The following is a 21,338-nucleotide window of genomic DNA, read 5'->3' as shown; positions in this document are numbered from 1 at the left end:
GCCCTCTGTGGAACTGTGTAGCATCGTGAACTCTAGAACCATGGGCGCTGCTGATTATAGTTTAAAAACCAGGCAACCAGCAGTCTATTTCTGCCCCTGACACTTACCGATTCCTGCCTTCCTGTGGATTATGCTGCAAAGAGCTAAGAGAAAAGAGAAGGCATCTGCTCCCAAAGCCTGCTGCTTTTCTTGGCAAGGAGTTCCCAGGCCATGGCAGGAAGGGAAAAGAAATAGATCTCCGTCTATGGCTGGGCCTGTCTCTGCTCTCAAGGATGAGGGGAAGGAAGGGCTGAGGGTTCTAATAGTGATGAGTTTGTGGAGTCATGGTAAAGTTCCCAGTGACAAATGTCCCCATCATTCACTGGAGTCTTGGTAGACGTCTGAGCAGGGGAGTAACAGAGTGGGGAGACTCCCCTTCCAGGGCTAAGGTAGACGGGTCGAGCGGGGACTTTGCCCAGCTTGTGTCTTATGGATACACCCCAATAGGCCCTGATTCTCAGCTCCCGCTGGGGTAAATCAGGAGTAGCTCAATTGATGCCAGTGTATTATTATCAATCACATGTATTAGGGTGGTGCCAAAGGGCCAAATGAGCATGGGAAGCCCAGTGTGGAAGGTGCTGTACAGGCAGAGCAGTACAGAGTCCCTGCCCCCAGTTACAACCAGGGGCGGCTCTACAAATTTGGCCGCCCCAAGCAGTCATGCCCGGGAGGCGCCCCCAAGCCGCGGGAGCAGCGGACCTCCCGCGGGCATGACTGCGGAGGGTCCGCTGGTCGCGCGGCTCGGCTGGACCTCCCGCAGCTGCGGGCGGTTCGCTGGTCCGGCGGCTCCGGTTGAGCTGCCGCAGGCGTGCCTGCGGGAGGTCCAGCCGAGCCGCGGGACCAGCGAACCGTCCGCAGTCATGCCTGCGGGAGGTCCACTGGAGCCGCCGGCCGAGCGTCCCCTCCGCAGTCATACCTGCGGCAGGTCCGCTGCTCCCGGGGCTCCGGTGGACCTCCCGCAGGCATGACTGCGGCAGGTCCCCCGGCCCAGCCTGCCGCCCCCCCGGGAAAGGGCCGCCCCAGGCGGGTGCTTGCCCCGCTGGGCTCTGGAGCCGGCCCTGGTTACAACCTAACTAGAGCAGCCAGCATGGGGTCGGGGGCGGGATGGAACACGCCAGCCGAGCGACCAGGGCACTGGCAGCAGCTGATGGTGTGTTAGTGCCATGATCTTTCTAGTGTGGGTGGGTTTAGTTCAGAGGGGATCAGTTCCCTGGGCGGAAAAGGGAAGAGAGTGCAGGGCCAGGGCAGAGGAGAAGAGGGTAAGAAAAGCAGGTGTGGCGTGACGGAGGATGACTGTAGTTGCACCAGTGTAAAATGGGTAGGAAGCCAGCCCAGCCAGCGAGGACCCAATCCATCGTCACACTTGTGTTTCTTACACCTGTGATGGACCCAGGCCAGTTGGGAACAGCAGAGTAGTCGAAGGCAGATATACTGGCCACTGGATAAGCAGTTTTCTGTTCCCTGAGTGGCCAGAGCAGGGGCTGCTCCAGGCTAATGAGAACACCTGACTCCAATTAACCTGCTAAGAGTCAGGTGAGGCTGTTAAGCACCTGACTCTAATTAAGGCCCCTCTGATGCTATAAAAGGGCTCGCTCCAGTTAGGCCAAAGGGAGCCGGGGGGGGTGGAGGAACTGGAACTGGAACTGGAACTGGAACTGGAACTGGAACTGGAACTGGAACTGGAACTGGAACTGGAAGCAAGAGGCGTGCAAGAAGCTGCGAGTGAGTAGGCACTGCTGGAGGACTGAGAAGTACAAGCATTATCAGACACCAGGAGGAAGGTCTGGTGGTGAGGACAAAGAAGGTGTTGGGAGGAGGCCATGGGGAAGTAACCCAGGGAGTTGTAGCTGTCGTGCAGCTGTCCCAGGATGCACTCTAGACAGCTGCAGTCCACAGGGCCCTGGGCTGGAACCCAGAGTAGAGGGTGGGCCCGGGTTCCCCCCAAACCTCCCAACTGCTGATCAAACACAGGAGGAATTGACCTGGACTGTGGCTTCTACCAGAGGGGAAGGTCTCTGTTTCCTGACCCACAGGGTGAATCTGTGAGATGAGCAAATCCACCAATAAGCGCAGGACCCACCAAGGTAGAGGAGGAACTTTGTCACACACCATTCAAGGTGCGTGCATGACACTGGCATTCTGGTTGGGCTGGATGCTCACTCTGCACTGGAGTAAATGGCGCCGATATCTCCTTGGCCCACATCCACCCAGCCCCAAAGCCAGGCACTTTGCTCTGCGTCTGTCCGTAAGGAGCTAAAGCAGCTAATGCTAAACCGAGATTACAGCCATTGGCCGCCCTGTTGGCAAACTGATCGACATGGGACAGTTTGTGCTGACTCTGCCCATCTCTGACCGACTTCAGGCTCAGAACCCTCTGCTGGGACGGGATTCTGAAAAGCCTGTTCAGCTCAAGCTGTTTTGCTTAAAGATTTAATGTGCACGTCTGAGTATTAAAGATCCCCCATAAAGGGATTTTTATATAGATAGATTAAAATGTAACTGTATGTCAGGGCTCATAATTTACTGGGGGTGACTTGTTGAGAGAGGAAATATTTTATTGGCTGTCAGGGAAGTTAGGACTGGTCTGACACCACTAGGACAAAGGGACAGGTTTACATTGGAACTTATGAGCGGCCAGAGCTGAGGCCAACCAGCAGATCACAGGATGAACTTTGCTTTGGGTTTAGTTTCATGCTGGGGGTTGGAAACTTGCTCTGAGTTGCCACATTTAGAGCGAGACCTCATTGAGTTTGGATGAGTGTCAGGATGACACGTGTGGAATCAAGGTACAAGATTTGCATTCAGATTTCCAGTCCCAGTGTCTTCTCTGCTGAGTATCTGGGTATGGGTGGAGCCGGGTTTTTGGTTCAGCCCACTACAGGGCCATTGCAAAAGAGAGGTCTGGTTGGACTGCTAACACAGGGCAGCTGGGACGGAAAGGTTTGGCTCAGATCAAAGGCTTGCTCAGCTCTGCAAACCTGGTCGAGGTTTGGGGGTCTGTAGCAAAGGACAAACCCAGGTGAGGCTTGCCTGGGTTTCCCAGTTCTCTTACGAAGGATCTGTACATCTCTAAATGAAGAGACCAAGCGGTCTGTATAGCCCACTGCCCCTTACGTGTATGGGTAGAGGGGACGGATGGACCAGTGATTAGAACACTGGCCGAGCCCTGGGTTCAGATACGCCAGTAACGGGGGTCAGATAAGGACCGTAGATTCGTCAGCTGAGAGAGAAAGCCCTATCCCAGGCTACCCCGATCTATGCACCGGGGAGGTGAGCAGCTCAGCTCGCCCCCTGCACTAGGATCTGCCATCCCTCGGATCCCAGCTGATGTCATCGTGATGATGTCACAGCCTGATGCAATGTCATCACGCTCTGGACAGACCTGTGAAAATCAGGGCTGCTTTAACCACTAAACCACACTCCCGTCCACAGGTGGAACTAGAACCCAGGAGTCTAGATTTGCTTTAATCACACTCCCTTCTATGGGTGGAATTAGGCTGCAAGAGTCCTGCTTCCTACTGCCTGGCACTAACCACTAAACCACACTCCCCTCTGGAGCTGGGATTAGACCCCGGGAGTCCTCATGCCCAGTCCCTGATCTAACCCCAGAACAAAACTCCTCGTTACTATATGAAGAGTAACAAGGGTGAAAATTGGTTGATCCTAAACTGTTTGAGGAGCAGTTAGTATTAGCACTGCACTGGTGCCTATAGCAGACATTCGGGGGCGGGACAGGACCTGGCGGGGGTTGTTTTCATATCAAATGAGAAAAATCTGGTTAGAGAGTCCCTGACCCATGAGCTGACAGCTGGGTCCCTCCATGGCTCTCAGCCCTCCTGGTCCAATCAGATCCCTCTGCTCAGCCGGCCCATTTTATAAATAGCTTTCTGCACCACGTGTCTCTTCAAAATGTCAGAGTGGGGAGAATGACAAAAGGTACTTCAGGCAAAATCAGGGACATGGAAAGGTTAAGACTTGAGCATTTCACGGGGAAAACATGGAGTTCTCTGAGATCCAGCAGCCTGTCTGCAAGGGACTGTTGGGTGAACAGCTGACAGGCCTGCGTTTATAAGAATGAGAAGAACGAGGGGGGATTTGATAGCTGCTTTCAACTACCTGAAAGGGGGTTCCAAAGAGGATGGATCTAGACTGTTCTCAGTGGTAGCAGATGACAGAACAAGGAGTAATGGTCTCAAGTTGCAGTGGGGGAGGTTTAGGTTGGATATTAGGAAAAACTTTTTCACTAGGAGGTGGTGAAGCACTGGGATGGGTTCCCAAGGGAGGTGGTGGAATCTCCTTCCTTAGAGGTTTTTAAGGTCAGGTTTGCTGGCTGGGATGATTTAGTTGGGGATTGGTCCTGCTTTGAGCAGGGGGTTGGACGAGATACCTCCTGAGGTCCCTTCCACAAAGAGCAGGGGGTCATCCTGAATGTGGCATGGGAGCAGCTGTGGTGTTGTGGGTTTCGCACAGGGCTGGGAGTCAGGACTCCTGGGTCCTCTTCTGGGCTCCAGAAAGGAGCATGGGCTAGTGCAGGGGAAGTGGGTTCTACTCTTGGCACTGGGGTGGGGAGTGTGGTCTAGTGGTAAGAGCAGTTAACAGTGAGAGAGGACTTAAGGGTTTGATTCTGGGCAGTGAGAAGGATTGTGATCCAGTAGTTACACCAGAATTTTGTGTCCCTGCAGAGAGTCAGGATTCCTGAGTTCTTTTCCCATCTCTGCCACTGATGTGCTATGTGACTGCTGTCAAGTCACACGTGTTTGTGCCTCAGTGTCTCCATCTATAAAATGGGGTTAATGATACTTTAAGATCCAGGAACAAAAGGGACTATTCACATGCTGTGGTATTAAGTTGAGGACCTGATCCAGACCATAAGTTTTATCATCCAGCTAAACTGCCCCAAAACTGCAGGCCCCTGCCCTCTGATTGCAATGTAACAAATTCATGACTACTCAGGAGTGTCACAGCTATTGCTGTGCTGCACAGCATGGCTCAACAGCAAGGACAGAACTCAAATCTTCCTTCTCCAAAAACTCCTTGACTTAATGGAGAGTCTCCATTAGCTGTTAGCAGTAGAGGACCTATGACACACAGTTGTGTAGTTCTGATTCCATCCAGTAGAGGGAAGTGGTGCACAAAATAAAATGTGCTTCTGAGAAAGTTTTTCAAACATCTTGTGCTGGCTGCATCCCAACACTGCTGCATTAGATCCAGGGCCTGGTCTCTCTACATCCCCCACAACCTTCAACGGATTGCTTTCTTAATTGCTCAACAGCTGTTTTCCTGGCTTCTCCCGGGCAGCAGTTGCTTTGGATCCATGGAGTGACCAGCAGTGGGCGCCGATCTGCAAGACAGCCCTTCACATCCCAAGAGACTTGCTTCCTATTTGCATTGCCGGGTAAATACTATTTCCCCTTTCTACTGCACCATGGGAGTTGGTAGAACTGAGTGCTCTGGAGCTACAATCTGGGATGTAGGCTAGCAAAACCTAGGCACCTTCTGATATGGCAGATGCTTCTTTTTTTAATTGTAAAAGGATGTTTTGAACTTGGTAACAAAATGTGCTTGTCTATTTCCCAACCCCCACTTGGCTCTGGTGAAAAGGAGTTCCAAACTTGGTCCCCCTCTCCTGCTCTAGCCACTAGACCCCACTCCCCTCCTAGAGCAGGGGTTGGAACCCAGGAGTCCTGGCTCCCAGGAGTCCTGCCTCCCAGGACCCCTGCTCCAACCACTAGTCCCCACTCCCAAACACGAGCTTTATCCTTGTGTACAGAGCTCCACTGTGTCAGGGGAAGTCATCAACCACAGTCTTCACCCCAGAGCTGTAGACTCTGAGATACGCTGGGCCTCAGCCACGGAGCACTTTGAAGATAAGGCCCGAGACCTTGAACTGGATTTGCTATTCTGTGGGAAGCCATCATAGAGAGTGGTACTGTGGTGCTGAGGAGACCCACTGTCATGTTTGGAACTAGCTGGAGTTCCCTGAGCACAGAAGGCTTCATCCCCAGGTCTATTGCATTGTTGTGGTCCAGCCGAAAGGTGATGTAGGCCTGAATAACTTGGGATGGAGTCTCCTCACGGACCGTAGATGGTTGGAAGGGCCTGGAAAGTGCTATGTGAAAGCTCAGCAAGGAATCCAAGAGCATTCCTAGAGTGAGTTGACCCATTGGGCATGAATCTTCAACCAAAGGAGACTGTGCCATGGTCCGAACCTTTCAAAATACTTCCACCAGCATCACCTCTGTCTTGCTTGCATTCAGCTTCAGCCAGATGCTCTTTATCCGTGAGCTGATCTCCTCCAAGCACTGGGCCATCTTGGTGGTAGCATGCGGAGAAGGCTAGGTAGGGCTATGCGTCTTCTGCATATTGCTGGCACAGGGGTCCATGTTGTCTGACCAGTTCACCCAGTGGCGATGTTTAGAATAGGACTGGAGAGAGAACTGGTCCTTGTGGAGCCCTACAGGAGAGGGAACTAGTGGTGGAGCTGCAGCATCCAAACCCGATTCTCTGGGTGTCCCCCTCCAGGAAGGACTCAAACCATTTTAGCTTATAACCCTGGCTCCCCTGCCACCTCTCTCGGAGAGGACAGCACTATCTCAGCGCTGACAGGGTCAAATGCATTGTTAAACAGTTGGTGTAAGAATCCGGAGGCCCGGAACCCAGCTGTGCAGGGGAGGGTGCTTCCGTGCCACCATCTGGCAGAGTGGTGATCCGAATCCTGGGGACTAAGCACGACAGGAAGTGCCGCCCACAAACATCTGATTGGCAGCACACCCCCTGGGACCTCTGATTGGTCCAGCCCACTATTTAAGCATGGAAGAAGCTTTAGGAAGCTGTTGTTGCAACAAACCCTGCTCTGGACTCGGGCTCTGTTTCCAGGCTTCACCCCTGACTCCAGCTCTGACCCCTGGCTTGACTCCTGATTCCAGACTCTTGATCTCTGGCTTTGCCCCCGGCTCCAGCTCCTGTACCAACCACTAAGCCCTATTCCTGCTCTGACTCCTGGACCTGCCTGCTGGGTCAGACTGCCCATGTCCTGGTTGTGACAACTGTTTCCTTTCGCCCCACAGAAGTGGGTGCCCTTCCCTAATGAGGGAGACATTCCTCTTGTGTGCAAAAAGATCATGTTGGTACAGACTGTTGGCATCTGTGGGGGTGGAAGATGCTGCCTCATTGGGAGATGGTGCTGCATCAGCTGAAGATGCTATCGGCAATGAATAAAGCCCTCGGGTCTTTCAAGGAAAACTCCCAGAACTTTGAGTAGAAAGAACCAACCCGTGAGTGGGCTAGAACCACCCCGGGAGTGAGTTTTGCTCCTGTTTTCGATGGTTTTGCTCATTCCACCGATGCCACCTAAAGGGAGTTTTTCTTTAAAGTGAAAACTATTTTTTTTTCTCTCCCAAGGTCTGTCTGACGAGGTTCTAATTAAAAGAAGGAAAGATGTAAAATCAGAATGCCCAAAATAGCTCCCTGGAAAGGTCAGGTGCTCAGCTAGTCAATACTTTTACCAAGATTACACGCCGGCTGAGATCTTGTGTGACGACGACCTTCAGCCGGCTGGAGACAATAGCAGAGGGGACGTATGAACAGCTGGGGAGCAGTTTCCCCCACCCCCACCCCATTTTTCAAAAAGAAACTGCTAGAGAAGTGAGGGACAATGGCACACCTGCAGCCCAGCTCTGGGTCCTGGTTGTAGGCGATGGAAATCTGCAGGGGCTCTGCTAAGATCAATGAGAGGTGTTGTGGCTGGACGGAGGCCGGCTGTTTGGGGCTCCTTTTAAACAACTGCAGGAGCCAATGTGAATCATAGAATCTCAGGGTTGGAAGGGACCTCAGGAGGTATCTAGTCCAACCCCCTGCTCAAAGCAGGACCAAACCCAACTAAGTCATCCCAGCCAGGGCTTTGTCAAGCCTGACCTTAAAAACCTCTAAGGAAGGAGATTCCACCACCTCCCTAGGTAACCCATTCCAGTGCTTCACCACCCTACTAGTGAAAAAGTTTTTCCTAATATCCAACCTAAACCTCCCCCTCTGCAACTTGAGACCATTACTCCTTGTTCTGTCATCTTCTACCACTGAGAACAGTCTAGATCCATCCTCTTTGGAACCCCCTTTCAGGTAGTTGAAAGCAGCTATCAAATCCCGCCTCATTCTTCTCTTCTGCAGACTAATGTGCCCCCTCTCCAAACCCTAAGATGCACCCCTGTTGCTATGACCCCCAATAGAGCTTTGCAGGAACATAGAACAGATCTGCCCCAGCCATGCCCCCACCCCAGCACGCCCCCTGTGGCAGGGGCTCCGGTGGTGGCAGTGCAGCTGGCGGAGATGGCTCTGCGCTGGGGTAGGGCCCCCCATGTGCCAGGGGCCCCCCAATGGCCCCTTTGTGCCAACTTAGCTGGCAGAAAGCAGCTCTTGGGCAATGCTGAGGAGAGTTTACCCCTGGCGTGACTCAGATCTGAGCCTGCCAGGAAGAGCAAGATGCCGCTGTAGAACTGGGAGTAACGGACTTCGGTGGGGTTGCAGCTGGAGAATCTGGCCCAGTGCCACTTTCCCAAACCTGATCATTCCAGAGGCACGTGCGCCGGTGGTGGGCAAATCTCACGAGTATCCCCGGTGCGCGATCTCTGCCCCCTGCTCAAACCAGCGGGAGGCTGGGTAAAAATATGATCATTATCTCCTGACGAGTGGCTCCCGCGCAGAGGGGCTGGCGGGGGACGAGGGTGAGTCTAACACGATTGCACCTGGTCTGTGAAAGAGAGGATCAGCCGATGGTTTACTCCAGCGCAGAACGCTGACAACTTTAACACTCGCTTGCAGTCGTCTGGCTGAGCGGGCAGGGCTAGCTCGAGGGTTCCTCGTGGGTCCCCCAGCTGTAACAGCCGCTCAGCAACAGCCCACGGTATTTTCCTTACAGAGTAGGGTGATCCTGCTAAGTCTTGGCCACTCCCCGAGGGTCGCAAGGTGCCGAGCCTGGGCTGCCGAAGTGGGGGTGAGTGCAGGCAAGCCCAGGGCTGGATCCCCTGGCCAGCCGGGCAGGGAGTGGGTGATGCTGCCCAGAGTTGCCAACCTGGCAGAGAGGCACAGGCAGCAGGGTGAGCCAGCAGGCCAACCCCTGGGTCCCTCATTCCCATGGATACAGGCAGTGGCCACACACCCGCTCTCCTCCTACTAGGTGGTTAGGGAGTGTATGCCTGGGGGAGCTCAAACTCCTCCCTGTGCAGCCTGGCTGGGCTCCGGGGCCAGGAGCTGGTCTCTGAGCCCCGCGCTGCTGCTCTCAAACTGAAAGAACGGGCGCCAAAGTACACGTCCGCCCAGGGCACCGTTTTCTCTGTCAGGAGTCCTAACCCCCTTGTCCTCCCCACTCTAACCACTAGGTGACACTTCTTCCAGAGCCAGGAATGAAACCCCAAACTCCTGACCCCTGGCTTTCCCCCAGACACGCTAACCACTAGATCACACTCCCTTCCCATAGCACAGAATAGAACCCAGGAGTCCTGACCCCCAGCTTCCTCCCCACCACCACCTGCTATAACCACTAGATCACACTCCCTTCCCAGAGCAGGGAATAGAACCCAGTAGTTCTGACTGCTAGACTCCCTGCTGTAACCACTGGACACCACTCCCCTCCCAGAGCAGGGACTAGAACCCAGGTGTCTTTGCTCTAACCGCTGAGAGATACTGCCTCCTTGGGCTCAAGAGAACACAGGGAGATGGTCCCTTGCTAAGCACTTAAAAGCACTGAAGTGCAGAGACCCAGTATCCCAGAGCCTGGCTCAGCCAGGTGCTTTCTACCCCTCACACAATAGCATGGGCGGGGGGGAGGAGGGGTATTCAGCTAGTGATTGGAGGCAGGTGGTTCTCAGCTGCGCTCTAGCGAGGTTTTGGCTGGTGCCGGCAGAGAGATGGGAGCAGGGTTTGGGGCAGATGTCACCCTGCGGCATTGCTACCGATCAGCTGCCTTTCAATCCAGAAGGGGAGGGGGCCCGATTTCAGCCTGGGTCCCTGTCCAGTGTGGCAGTGCTGGTGTCCGGGAGGAGCGACGTGGGCCCACAGGTCTGTGCTCCAGATGCAGTGGCAGAGGGAAGAATCTTGGAGTATTGAGGTTTACGGTTTAAAGCTTGACTGTTATAAGTGCTGTAAAAGCCACACGGTTACTGGGATTGCTTTGAAATTTGAAGTGTCTCATGGGGATGCGGAGTAGGGTTAGCAAGCCAAATTTGGGGTCATTTCACCACGGCAGTCCTGAGTTCCAGCCCCTCCCCAACCCAGTTTCCTTAAGGTTCATCCTATCTAGTGCTTTTTATCCATCGAGCTCAAATTGTTTTACAAAGTAGATGGGGAAACTGAGGCACGGGGCAGGGACTTGCCCACGGTCTCCTGAGTCCCAATGCAGTGCTCTAGCCACTAGGCCACCAGGCCTGTCTGAGACCGAGAGCAAAAGCTGGGGGGAGAAGAGGATCAAGCTCTATGCCTTCCTGGGGGGAGTATGGCGAGGGAGGCTGTGGCCCCGGTGTGATCACAAAGCAGGGCAGGGTGACATGGGCGGCAGGGCCGGCTCCGGACCCCAGCGCGCCAAGCGCGCGCTTGGGGCGGCATTTTGCCGGCAGGGCAGCAGCTGGCTCCGGTGGACCTTCCGCAGGCATGACTGTGGAGGGTTCGCTGGTCCCGCGGCTCGGGTGGACCTCCCGCAGACGTGCCTGCGGAAGCTCCACCGGAGCCGCGGGACCAGCGGAACCTCTGCAGGCACGTCTGCAAGAGGTCCCCCGGAGCCGCGGGACCGGCAGCGCCAGAGCGCGCCCCACGGCACGCCGCCCTACTTGGGGCGGCGGGATTCTTAGAGCCGCCCCTGATGGGTGGGGCTTGCAGGAGCTCTCCACTCACTGGGCACTGAGCGCTCTTGAAAATCTGGCCCCACGAGCCTGCACCTCCTGCCACTCTCCGCAGCATAATGCCCCTGGTTTCCTTGGGGCCGCTCCTGCTTTCCCCTGCAGTCTGGGACGTGGGCAGCTTAGGGTCAACACCCAGCTCTGCCACAGCCTTCCTGTGTGACCTTGGGCAAGTCACATCATCTGCCCTCTGCCTCGGTAGGGGGATCGTCCTGCCCGGGTGGGACGGGAGCAAGGGTGTAGGAGGTGCTAGGGGGTCAGGGCCATACCCGGACCTAGCTAGATTGATCTGGGTGCATATTGCTCTGCCATGGGCCGTGCCCTCCCCAGATCCGTGCCTAACCCAGAGGGAGTCAAACTTCGTGGGAGTGCCACAGTCCCAGCCTCTGGCTGCCCCTGGGGGGCGGGAAAGGGAAGAGCCTCTCCCCTGCAGGTCGCAGTCCCTAGAGGCAGTGAGGTGGGTGGCTCTTAGCCCCTCCCAGACAGCTGCCTTTTGCCAGGCTCAGCCGAAGATCCCTGGGCCCCGGAGCCTGGAGCCCTCTTGCCTCCAACTGGGGAGAACTGACGCCACTTGCGGGTAAGAGAAAGGGGCAGCGGGGGGGAGGGATGTCTCCCTCCTGCTCTGGCTGGCTTTGCCTCCCCTCCTCCTGGCCTGCGACACGACGGGCTTTTCTCATCCTCTTCGCATCCACATTCTTTCCCTGCTCCCCCTTCCTGTCCTCTGCTCCCCCTGGGCACCTTCCTCCCCCACTACGCCAGGATCTTCCCTTCGCCGGGTGCCCGCGTCCCGCCGGCATGCTGGTCCTGGCAGCAGAGAGGCCCTGGAGTGCAGAGACAGAGCCAGCCCCAGCAGGGGGCGCTCTCAGGCACTGTGGGGCCTCTGGGAAACTGAAGCCCAGGAGCGTTTTCCTGACTTTTCTGGGAGTGGGGTCCGGCCTTGGCGATCCGAGGATGCCACCTCTTGCTCTGACTCCAGCAAGAGCCCCATGGCTCCTGCCCTCGAGGGGGCATCCAGAGGACCAGGGAGGAGGCTGTGAAAGGGAGCAGAGAGCAGCGGAGGGCAAGGGACTGATGCAAATCCCAGCGTCATGCCCTGCTGGGCAGTAGCCCCAGGGCCATGGGGTCTGCTGGCTACTAAGGGTGATGCCCCTCACAAGGCCTGTGGGGCTCTGTGATCTCATCGGCCAAGCCCTGTGCTCCAGCCATGTGGCTGGGCTGCCTGGGACTCGATCCGCCAGCCCAGGGAGGACAAAGAGCTCTGGGCTTCTTCGTATGGGCCGCTTGGCCCCCCTCTCGCCTGGTGGCATTTCACCCCCCTTCTCCGGCTCTCGAGTGGGGGCGGGGGGAGGAAGAGTGGGGCACAGCTCACTGTGCAGGGACAATGCCGTGCTGTCAGCACTGACTGCAGGGGGTTCCCAGCTGCACCCACCCTCACTGGGAATCAGCAGCCGGGAGCGTGGAGCAGCAGCTGCTGAGGGCTCCTGAGGTCAGGGAACGGGGACAGAGGATCCTACAGACTTGCTTGGGAGCTGCTCTCCTGGGCTTAGCGAGACAATCCCTGGCCTGGCATTGCTTCACCGGAGAGGCAGCGTGGGCCAGTAGCTAAGGGCTGGGCCTGGGAATCGGGGGAGCTCAGTGATCTCGGGCAAGTCACTTCCGCACCCCGGGCCTCAGTTTCCCCACCTCCTTTTCTGAGTAGACCCATCTTCTATAACCCCGAGACCTCACTCCCTCCCACAGCAAGAAATAGAACCCAGGAGTCCTGGCTCTCCCCCTCCCCCACTCTAACCATTAAACCTTATTCCCTCCTAACCATCAGCTCTGTGATGACTCACTGGGTTGCTGGTGAGGTCACACTCCTGCCGCTGCTCCGCACTGGCTTGAAACATAACAGCCCGTTTAAAAAGAAGTAAACGCAGCCCATGAAAACCAGGTCTTTTCTCCTCTGAAGCGTACCAGACCCAGGCGAGGCGGAGGTAGGAATTCTTTGCATAAAGCTGCTAGTAACGTTCCCTTTTTCTGCATGTCTGCTCCTATCCTGCGTGACTGGGCGCCAGCCCCCACTCGGGCTTTGGTCTCACGGTCACCCTGCTGGGTCCCTCTTGGCCAGCAGCAGGGACTGGACGCTGGCACGCCAGCGCGGAGTGCATGTCCCTCGCCAGCCAGAGCCCCCCCAGCCAAGAGCTGTTACAAGCTCCCGGTCTCTGTGGATCAAGCCCAGAGCAGGCAGTGTAACAGACACCAAACAGCCCAGTCCCTGAGCATATCTTGAGCCTGCCAAACCAGCTCACAAACACCGATTCCCATCAGCTTCCCCACTCAGCCAAGCTCTTCCTCGCCTGAGAGCGGCCCTCCGTTCTCTGATCATCCTCGTCGCCCTTCCCTGCACCTGCCCCGGAAAGGACCCGGGCGCCCAGAGCTGGAGCCAGGATTCCAGACGAGGTCTCGCCAGCGGCATGACAGCGTCCCTAACAGGGTGGACAAACCCGCCCCGTATCCAGGCTGGCGAGCGGGGCTGCATGGGCAGACTGCTTAGCCCAGGCACTGTTTCCATCCGCAAGTGCTTGTGGGACCCGGGTCCTAGGCCCCAGCTAGGGTAGGGTCAGAGCCCAAGTCCCGCTGCGAGTTGGGTCCGAGCCCTGTCATTTTGCAGTGTGGACGCAGCTGGAGTCAGAAGGTCTGTGAAACACCAGGTCCCAAGACCCAGGCCTAGCGTGCAGAGTAAACAGTTGACTCCTAAGACACTTGGAGCACATCTACACCACAGAAAAGTCCCACGGCTGCGAGTCTCAGAGCCCAGGTCAATTGACTCAGGGCTAAAAATAGCCATGCAGACGCTCAAGCTGGAGCCTGGGCTGCGAGACCTGGCAAGGAGGAGAATCTCAAAGCCCAGGCTCCAGCCCAAGGCCAAACAGCTACGTCGCTATTTTCAGCCCCTGCGAGCCCGAGTGAGTTGACGTGGGCTGAGACGTGCTGCTGTGGGGGTGTTGTATCCTGAGTAGCTTCTGAAGATGTAATTGCTCTGTGCCTCAGTTTCCCCATCTGTCGTGGAGCTCACAAGAGTGTACGAGGCTGTGAAGTGCTCTGGTATTAGTGAAGGGCGCCAGGTGAGAACCAAAGAGAGGTACTGATTTCAGTCAGCTGTTTTTAGATCCAGATCTTTAAGCAAGCAGCTGGGTAGGTTTTAATTAGCAAAGAAATAACGAGGGAGGGAGAGAAGAGACTCCGGCACGGAGCAAACGGCAGGCAAAAGAATTTCTTCACCTAGTCATTTGGATTCGAGACTCCAGTTCAGTTCAGCCACCGCGGCGTCCCGAGGCGCTTTGAGCACTCCAGCTTCAGGCTTTATTATTATTATTTACTGTCTGCGTTGCAGTAGCAGTGGTGAGCCCCGGTCACAGAGCAGCGTCCTGTTGTGCCAGGCACTGTAGCCCGGATAAATTTTAAGCTGACATGCAGAAGAGGAATGTACCCAAATGACACTGTACCAGGCCGGTTTGCATTTTCCAGTGGCAGCGTTCTATACAGGAATGGCTCACCCAGCACTAAAATGCAGCTACCTCTGGGGTGGAAGGGTTGCAGTTTACCCTTCCACAAACCACGTGTGGTAATGCAGGGTGCAGGGGAGATATGGGTGCTCGTTCCCCACCATAGAGACGATGGAATCCAGCATAACTCCCCAGTGCCTTCCCAGCCAGGGCACCGAACTGCACTGGGGATATGGAGAGGGAAGACAGAGCCACCCACAAGAAAAGGGCAGCTATCCATCCATCCCCCTATGCACCCCTCTGTCTAACCCTGTCCACACCCCTGTATCCATCCATTGCCATGTACACCCCTCTGTCTAGCCCCATTCACACCCCTCTACCCATCAGTCCCCATACGCAACCCTCGCTCCATCTATCTCGTTTTTATATAGCTCCTCTCACGGTCATGTCTGAGCCGCTGTTCCCCTTTCTGTAATGACCCCAGCAGAGTAGGATCTGCCCTAACCCTTCTCCCCCTACCCAGTGGCCCCTTCTGTCTTGTCTTCAACCATTCACAGCCTTTGCCTGCTAGCCCGCTACTGCTGAGCGTATAGTGACTTGCGTCTGGTCACCCATGGGTCATAGGCCCTCTACTCCCAATAGCTAACAGAGATTCCCCTTTACCTTCCAAGTGGGGCTGGGTAGGCAGGCCCTCTCCTTGCTACCCCCACATGCAGCTGCATTGATTATAATGTTCTCATGCCAGGGTCAATCTGTCAGCTGCCCACGTGCCCCCAACTTCACCACACGCCAGCTGGTTGCTGTGCCCCGTGGCCCTTCTCTGGCCCTTGGTGACGGGGTGGGTGGGATGCTGGCCAGCTGCCTTGGCAGAGCAGGGAGCTCTGGGCTCCCATCCCCCTGCCGGGAGCTGGGATAAAAGGAGAAGGAGCCTGCACTCGCTGGCAGTCGGTTCAGAGCCCTCCCCGCTGAGCTGCCCGTCCTCTCCGTCCCGGGCTGAAGCAGACAGATGGTGACCCCAAGGGACTCCAGAGCTCTCCAAGGAGTGGAATGAATGCCCAGGAGTTTGCAATTTAAAATCCTCACCAATTAAGGCAGCAGCTAGAGAGCTTGGGGGGGGGTGCCACTCCCCCTTTGTTCAAGAGTGCCTCCCCATCGGGATAATGTGCCACTCCCAGAACCAGAGGGGCTCTAGGCACGGTCTGTAATGTTTGCCAGGGCTGTTCGCCAAATCTGGGGAGAAAGGGGGAACCAGACAACGTCCTTTGTCTTCTGAGTTCTTCTTCACCCCTTTGTATCTCTCTCTCTCGTTCTTCGAGTGGGGCAGGAAATGCTTCCCCCACTCCCTGCAAAATTTCAATAGCAACGAAAATCCTTCCTTTTCTGTCTAAATTTGGGGCGAGGGGGGATTTTGTTAGGGGCGGGGAAAACCCACCACTATTGTTCCCCAGTTTTCAGCACCTGACATTTTCCAGTCGTTTCCGTTTCAAAATATTCGGCGTATTTGACGAAAGCTGGAAAATTTTCACTGAGCAAAAGCGTTTGGGGGAAATTTTTCTTTTTGTCAAAAAGCCACTTTCCTCCCCCCAAAAAATGTTTTTTGATGGAAAATGTTTGCCCAGATCCACTGCTTATTACAACCTTTCCTTGTTGCTGTTTCTCTCGCCATCTCCTTGGCTTTCTGTAGTTCTCGGCTTGTCTTTCTCTCCTTCGAGTTGTTTCTCTTTCTCTAGTTCCTTCTGTCTTTACCTGTGCTTTTTTCTTTCTCTGTTTATCATCATGTTTTTTTCTTTCTTTCTTGTTCCCTCCCTCCCTGAGCACTGGGTAACCAGCCCACTTGCTCTCTCTCTCCATCACCCCTGGAACGCAAGTTTCTCCAGAGCAGGGAGAGACACCCCACCGCCAGCCACCAAGGCTTGGCTGAGCTGTTTGCCAGCTCCCCTAATATCGCACGAGGCCTGGCACGACTGCTAGCTAGGCCCAATCCCAGGGTGCCTCAGGAACCTGGCCTGTTGTAGGAGTTCTCCAGTGTCAGGCTAATGGCATTGGAGTCAGGGGCCAAATCCGTCTGGACATAAGGGATGGGAGGCAGGACACCTGGGTTCTGTCCCCAGCCCTGGGAGGGGAGTGAGGTCTAGGGGTAGAGTGGGGTGGGGGATGGGAGGCAGGACACCTGGGTTCTACCCCCAGCTCTGGGAGGACCCTTTCTCTGAGGAACTCAGGTGCATCCTGCTCTCTGGACAGCAGTGGGAGCTGTCAGTGAGTGGCAGCCCCTGGCTGGTAACTCCCGAGGCCCTAGTCCCAGCTGAGCACTGCCCTGCCACTGACCCCCGCCCCCCGTTCTAAGCCACTCCTGGCTACAGCAGCTGCTTCCTCTTTTAGCCCATCGGGCACTTTCTGACCCACTTTTCTCAGCCCTTTTCTCTCAGAGCAAATGCCAGTGCAGCCAGCAGGCCCTGCCCGGGGTGAGCTTGTCAGCCCCATCACCAGTGGGGCGCAGGCCTCTCGGTGCCAGGGACCCCCAAGTGGGAAGAACCATGGGTGGTGGCTAGAGGGCCACAAACGGGCAGCATTGAGCACTGGGGTGTCATCTAGTGGCTAGAGCTGGGGACTGGGCGTCAGGACTCCTGGGTTCTGTTCCCAGTTCTTTGAGGGCTAGAGCAGCAGGGCTGGGATTCAGTACCCCTCAGTGGCATTTCTAGCTCTAGGAAGGAAGTGGTGAGACGACTGGACTGGGAGCCAGGACTCCTGCTGTCCATTACTGACTTCCTTTTGAGCCACGTCCCTCCCCCACTCCTTGCCTCAGTTCCCCTCCTTTGAAAAGGAGCTGGGGAAGTGGAATGAATGATTGCACAGTGCTCGGAGGCCCCAGTCCGGGCGAGCAGAGTGATCTATCACACCCCCGCCACCCAGCCTGAAATGCACAGATCTGCTCTGAGGCAGGACAATCAGGGGCACTCCAGACACTTGCTCAGATGCTGCCACTGTGTCCAAAGATCCTCACACGCTGTATCAGCCGCACAACACGCTGGAAAGGCCGGACAGTCAGCAAAGCGCCGGATCCAACAGCCAGGCTTAAGTTAGTGCTCAGAGTGAACCGCACACTGGGCACAGGGCGGTGCCCGGGCCTTGGGGGGCATGACAGCGTGACACACCGGGGGCCTCCCACATGAAACAGGGGGTGGCTACAGCTGGAGCTCTCCTGTCCTCTGTGGACCGGCCCAGAAGGGGACGTGTGTTCCCCGGTGGGCTCTGCAGAGGTGGGATTTCACCTAACCTTTCACCCCACCGGGGCATCCTGCCTCCCCTGTGCCCTCAGCATGGTACTGCACGTTTCCTCCACTAGGGGGAGCATGGCTACTGCGCATGGTGTGAAGGGGGAGCACAACATTGCCTGGCCCCCAACCTGCGGATCAAGAGGACTTGACTCGCCCCTGCTCTCAGTCCCGCGCCTCCCCCCAGTGCTCATTCAATTCCAAGGTAATGAAAGAACATCAGGCCAGTAACTCCCCCAGCTCCTGCTTTGCTCTCAGCTGCCCAGACACAGAGTGACCGAGATCAGGGCCCCGTCGTGCCGGGCGCTGCCCAGACACAGAGTGACCGAGATCAGGGCCCCGTCGTCCCGGGCGCTGCCCAGACACAGAGTGACCGAGATCAGGGTCCCGTCGTGCCGGGCGCTGCCCAGACACAGAGTGACTGAGATTAGGGGCCATCATGTCGGGTGCTGCCCAGACACAGAGTGACCGAGATCAGGGCCCCGTCGTGCCGGGCGCTGCCCAGACACAGAGTGACCGAGATCAGGGCCCCGTCGTGCCGGGCGCTGCCCAGACACAGAGTGACCGAGATCAGGGCCCCGTCGTGCCAGGCGCTGCCCAGACACAGAGTGACCGAGATCAGGGCCCTGACGTGCCGGGCACTGCCCAGACATAGAGTGACCGAGATCAGGGCCCATCGTGCCGGGTGCTGCCCAGACACAGAGTGACCGAGATCAGGGCTCTGTGGTGCCGGGTGCTGCCCAGACACAAGTAACTAAGACCAGGGCCCATCGTGCCGGGTGCTGCCCAGACACAGAGTGACCGAGATCAGGGCCCTGTGGTGCCGGGCACTGCACAGATAGAGAGTAAGAGACTGTCCCTGCCAGGGCCGCCCAGAGGATTCCGGGGGCCCGGGGTCTTCGGCGGCGGGGGGGCCCTTCCGTTCCGGGACCCGCCGCCAAAGTGCCGGTCTAGCCGGCAGGGCCTGAGCTCTGTCCCGCTCAGAGCCGCGTGGTGAGGGGCAGGGCTGTGAGCTCCACGCCGAGCGGAGCCGTTGGAGCTCCCAGAGGGGCTCGGCCGGAGTCTCGGCGCTTGATGCGCCGAGGCTCCAGGAGAGGGGCGGAGGCGGGAGCCTGGTCCCTGCCCCCGAGAGCTCACAGTCTTAAAGGTCTGTCTTCACTGCAAAGTTCACACAGGTGCTGTCCCTAACCCCGTCCCGTCCACACACGAAACCCTCTCACCCAAGCCTGGTGGCACTTTAAAATCAGGGCCTTGGCCACAGGCCCATTTTGTACAAAAGCATAGCAAGACCCAGCCCCCGCCCCAAACAGTGCCCAATCTACATGGACAAGCCACAGCTCCCTACCCCCGGGTGAAACTGACAAGTGGGTGGGGCCGAGGGCGGGGCTAACAAAGAATCGAGAGTTTTCGCACCGCCCCTCCCTTGCTGCAGCTCTCAGCCCATAGGGCTGTAATTCCAGCTGGCCCCCTCTCTAGCCCTTACCCAAGTGCTCTGTGGGTCACATACTACAGGGCAGTTTCTAGGAGGGCCAGTGTAGTAAAGTGGTGATCGAGGGGTTACCTGGGTTACTCGGAGTATTTATGGGCTGGAGCCATGCTCCACCCCTCCCTTGTGTCTGCCGCCCCCCACCCCCACCCCGTAGCTGAATAAAGCAGCATGTGTCTTGTGCGTGGAGCCGTCCCTTTACGAACAGCAACTTTGGGGGACATGGAGGCGTTTTAATGCAGACGGTGAGGAGTGGCAAGCAAGGCAAGTTGGAAGACAAGTGCACCTGTGCCATTGGCACGGCTCAAAAGACTACCCGAGTACTGCTCACTTGTGAATGTCCTCGAGCAGCTGCGGCAGGTTATGCTGGTCTGTGAGAGAATTCTAGGACGGTTGCTGACAGCCAGGGGCTTATCCTGATGATAATGGGATGGAGGGGTGGGGTGTATTGGTAGGTATGTGGCGGTAACACCCAGAGGCTCGGCTCAGCTCAGGGCCCCGTTGTGCCAGGCACTGCACAGACACACCACGAGACACAGTCCCTCCCCTGTCTGAATAAAGCTTGCCAGCTTGCAAGGTTAAGGCGAGACGTTTGTGTTGCTTGCAGCGGAAGGGCGGGGAGATTTACTCTCTAGGGATTCGATTTGGCGTTCGTTTGGGGGGGGTCGCAGTTCTGAGTTCAGTTTCCATCCATCAACGAGCGAGACACCCAAAGGCGCGCGGGGCAGAATAACACCCAGTGAATTTAATTTCCGAGGTAATGGGCTGAGAATCTCCTTTGTATTCTGGACAGAGCGCCAGGACGGGCAAATGGATTTTGCACGGTTTGGGGAAGGAAGTTCTGAGCACAGGACATGGTGACATTTTACTGATAGTTTTGTTAATCATGCAGAGTGCGCTGAGGCGCGATGAACTTTGGGAAAATAAACGGGCGAAATCCTCTTAATGAAACTTCCCCCCTCCAGTCCTGTGCCCACTCAGTGTTGGAATAGGAGGGACTGGGGATCAGGACTCCTGGGTTCTCTTCTTGGCTATGGGTGGGAGTGTGGCCTGGTGGTTAGAGAAGAGGACTGGGACTCAGGATTCCTGGGTTCTGTTGCCAACTAGCCGTTGGGGGCTAGTGGTTAAAGCAGGGGGACTGAGAGTCAGGACTCCTGGGTTCTGTTCTGCCGGCTGAGCTGGGGCAAGTCTCTGAGGCCAATGTTTCTGAAGGCTCAGGCCAGCATAAGCAGCTGTTTGGAAGCCCTGCAGGTTTCCAGAACCGGTTGCTATGTTATATCCACGCTGTCTAAGCGTCCCGAGGGCAGAACGCGATCTTGGGGGGCGGGTGCTCAAACAGCGTCAGCCCTGGGAGTTCCAGTGACACTAGGCCAAGGGGCCGCTGCTGAGGGAGTGCCCCCCCCATTAAAGAGAAGGTCCCTGGAGTGAGCCCCTCTTCCACACCTCTGTGAGGCGGGTGGGGAGCATTGCTAGCATTAGACTGAGGGGAGGTGGTGGAAAGAGCTGGCGCTCTCACAGCCCGAGACCAGGGAGGGGTCAGTGAGCCTGGCAGGGCCACCCTTGGGATCAGCCGCCTGCCCATGGGGACGGGGTGTCCCCACCCCTGCAGGGGGAAGGTCCCCGAGGATACAGCCTTGAGGCACAGAGGGCACCCGGGTGTCTGAGATGCCAAGACGGGACTGAATCACCAGTGTCAGGCCAGGGAGAGGTTCTGACACCACGGCGCGGGGTCCCGTCTTCTAGTTAGCTGGGTTTCCCCGACACCTGCCCCAACCACACGCTCCCGTCCCCAGCATGGCCACTCTCCACTGGCACCTGCAAAGGGCCCTAGAGTAGCTAGGCCTCATTAGCATATGCAAAGTGATCATTTGCGTAGGATAGTGTTCGTTTCCCCTCTGGCTGGAGCCCCCTGGGAATGTGCCGGGACGCTCTGGAAAATCCCTGGTTGCTCAGGCATCTTGGGGTACCCAGCTCCCACCTGATCTGCCAGATGGGGATGCCCGATGGCTGTTAGTATCTACCCTGAGCCTGGCCTTGCACCCCATTTGGTGCATTCAGGACCCAGGGGAGGGTGATGTTCCTCGTCCCTCTCTGTGCCCCCGCCTGCAGAGGAACGTTACAGCCCTGCCTAGGCAGCTCCTGCCTGCAGCTCTGGAGGGCCGTGGGTGGG

General features: G+C 56.7%; 1 protein-coding gene across 5 annotated transcripts in view; it reads left to right on the top strand.

The window, feature by feature from the left end:
- CELF3 (CUGBP Elav-like family member 3) overlaps nucleotides 1-21,338 on the top strand; it is an 86,342-nt gene that overhangs the window by 15,300 nt on the left and 49,704 nt on the right. For all 5 annotated transcript variants that reach the window (XM_044990823.1, XM_044990822.1, XM_044990820.1 and 2 more), the window contains one exon: nucleotides 5,312-5,434. The gene's annotated coding sequence lies outside the window, so the exon portion shown is untranslated. The remainder of the gene's footprint in view (nucleotides 1-5,311; nucleotides 5,435-21,338) is intronic.

The sequence above is a fragment of the Mauremys mutica genome, chromosome 17, assembly GCF_020497125.1.
Source record: "Mauremys mutica isolate MM-2020 ecotype Southern chromosome 17, ASM2049712v1, whole genome shotgun sequence".
Classification (NCBI taxonomy): Eukaryota; Metazoa; Chordata; order Testudines; family Geoemydidae; genus Mauremys; species Mauremys mutica.
Note: the sequence above shows the minus strand (reverse complement) of the source record. Positions and strands in the feature narration are given on the sequence as shown.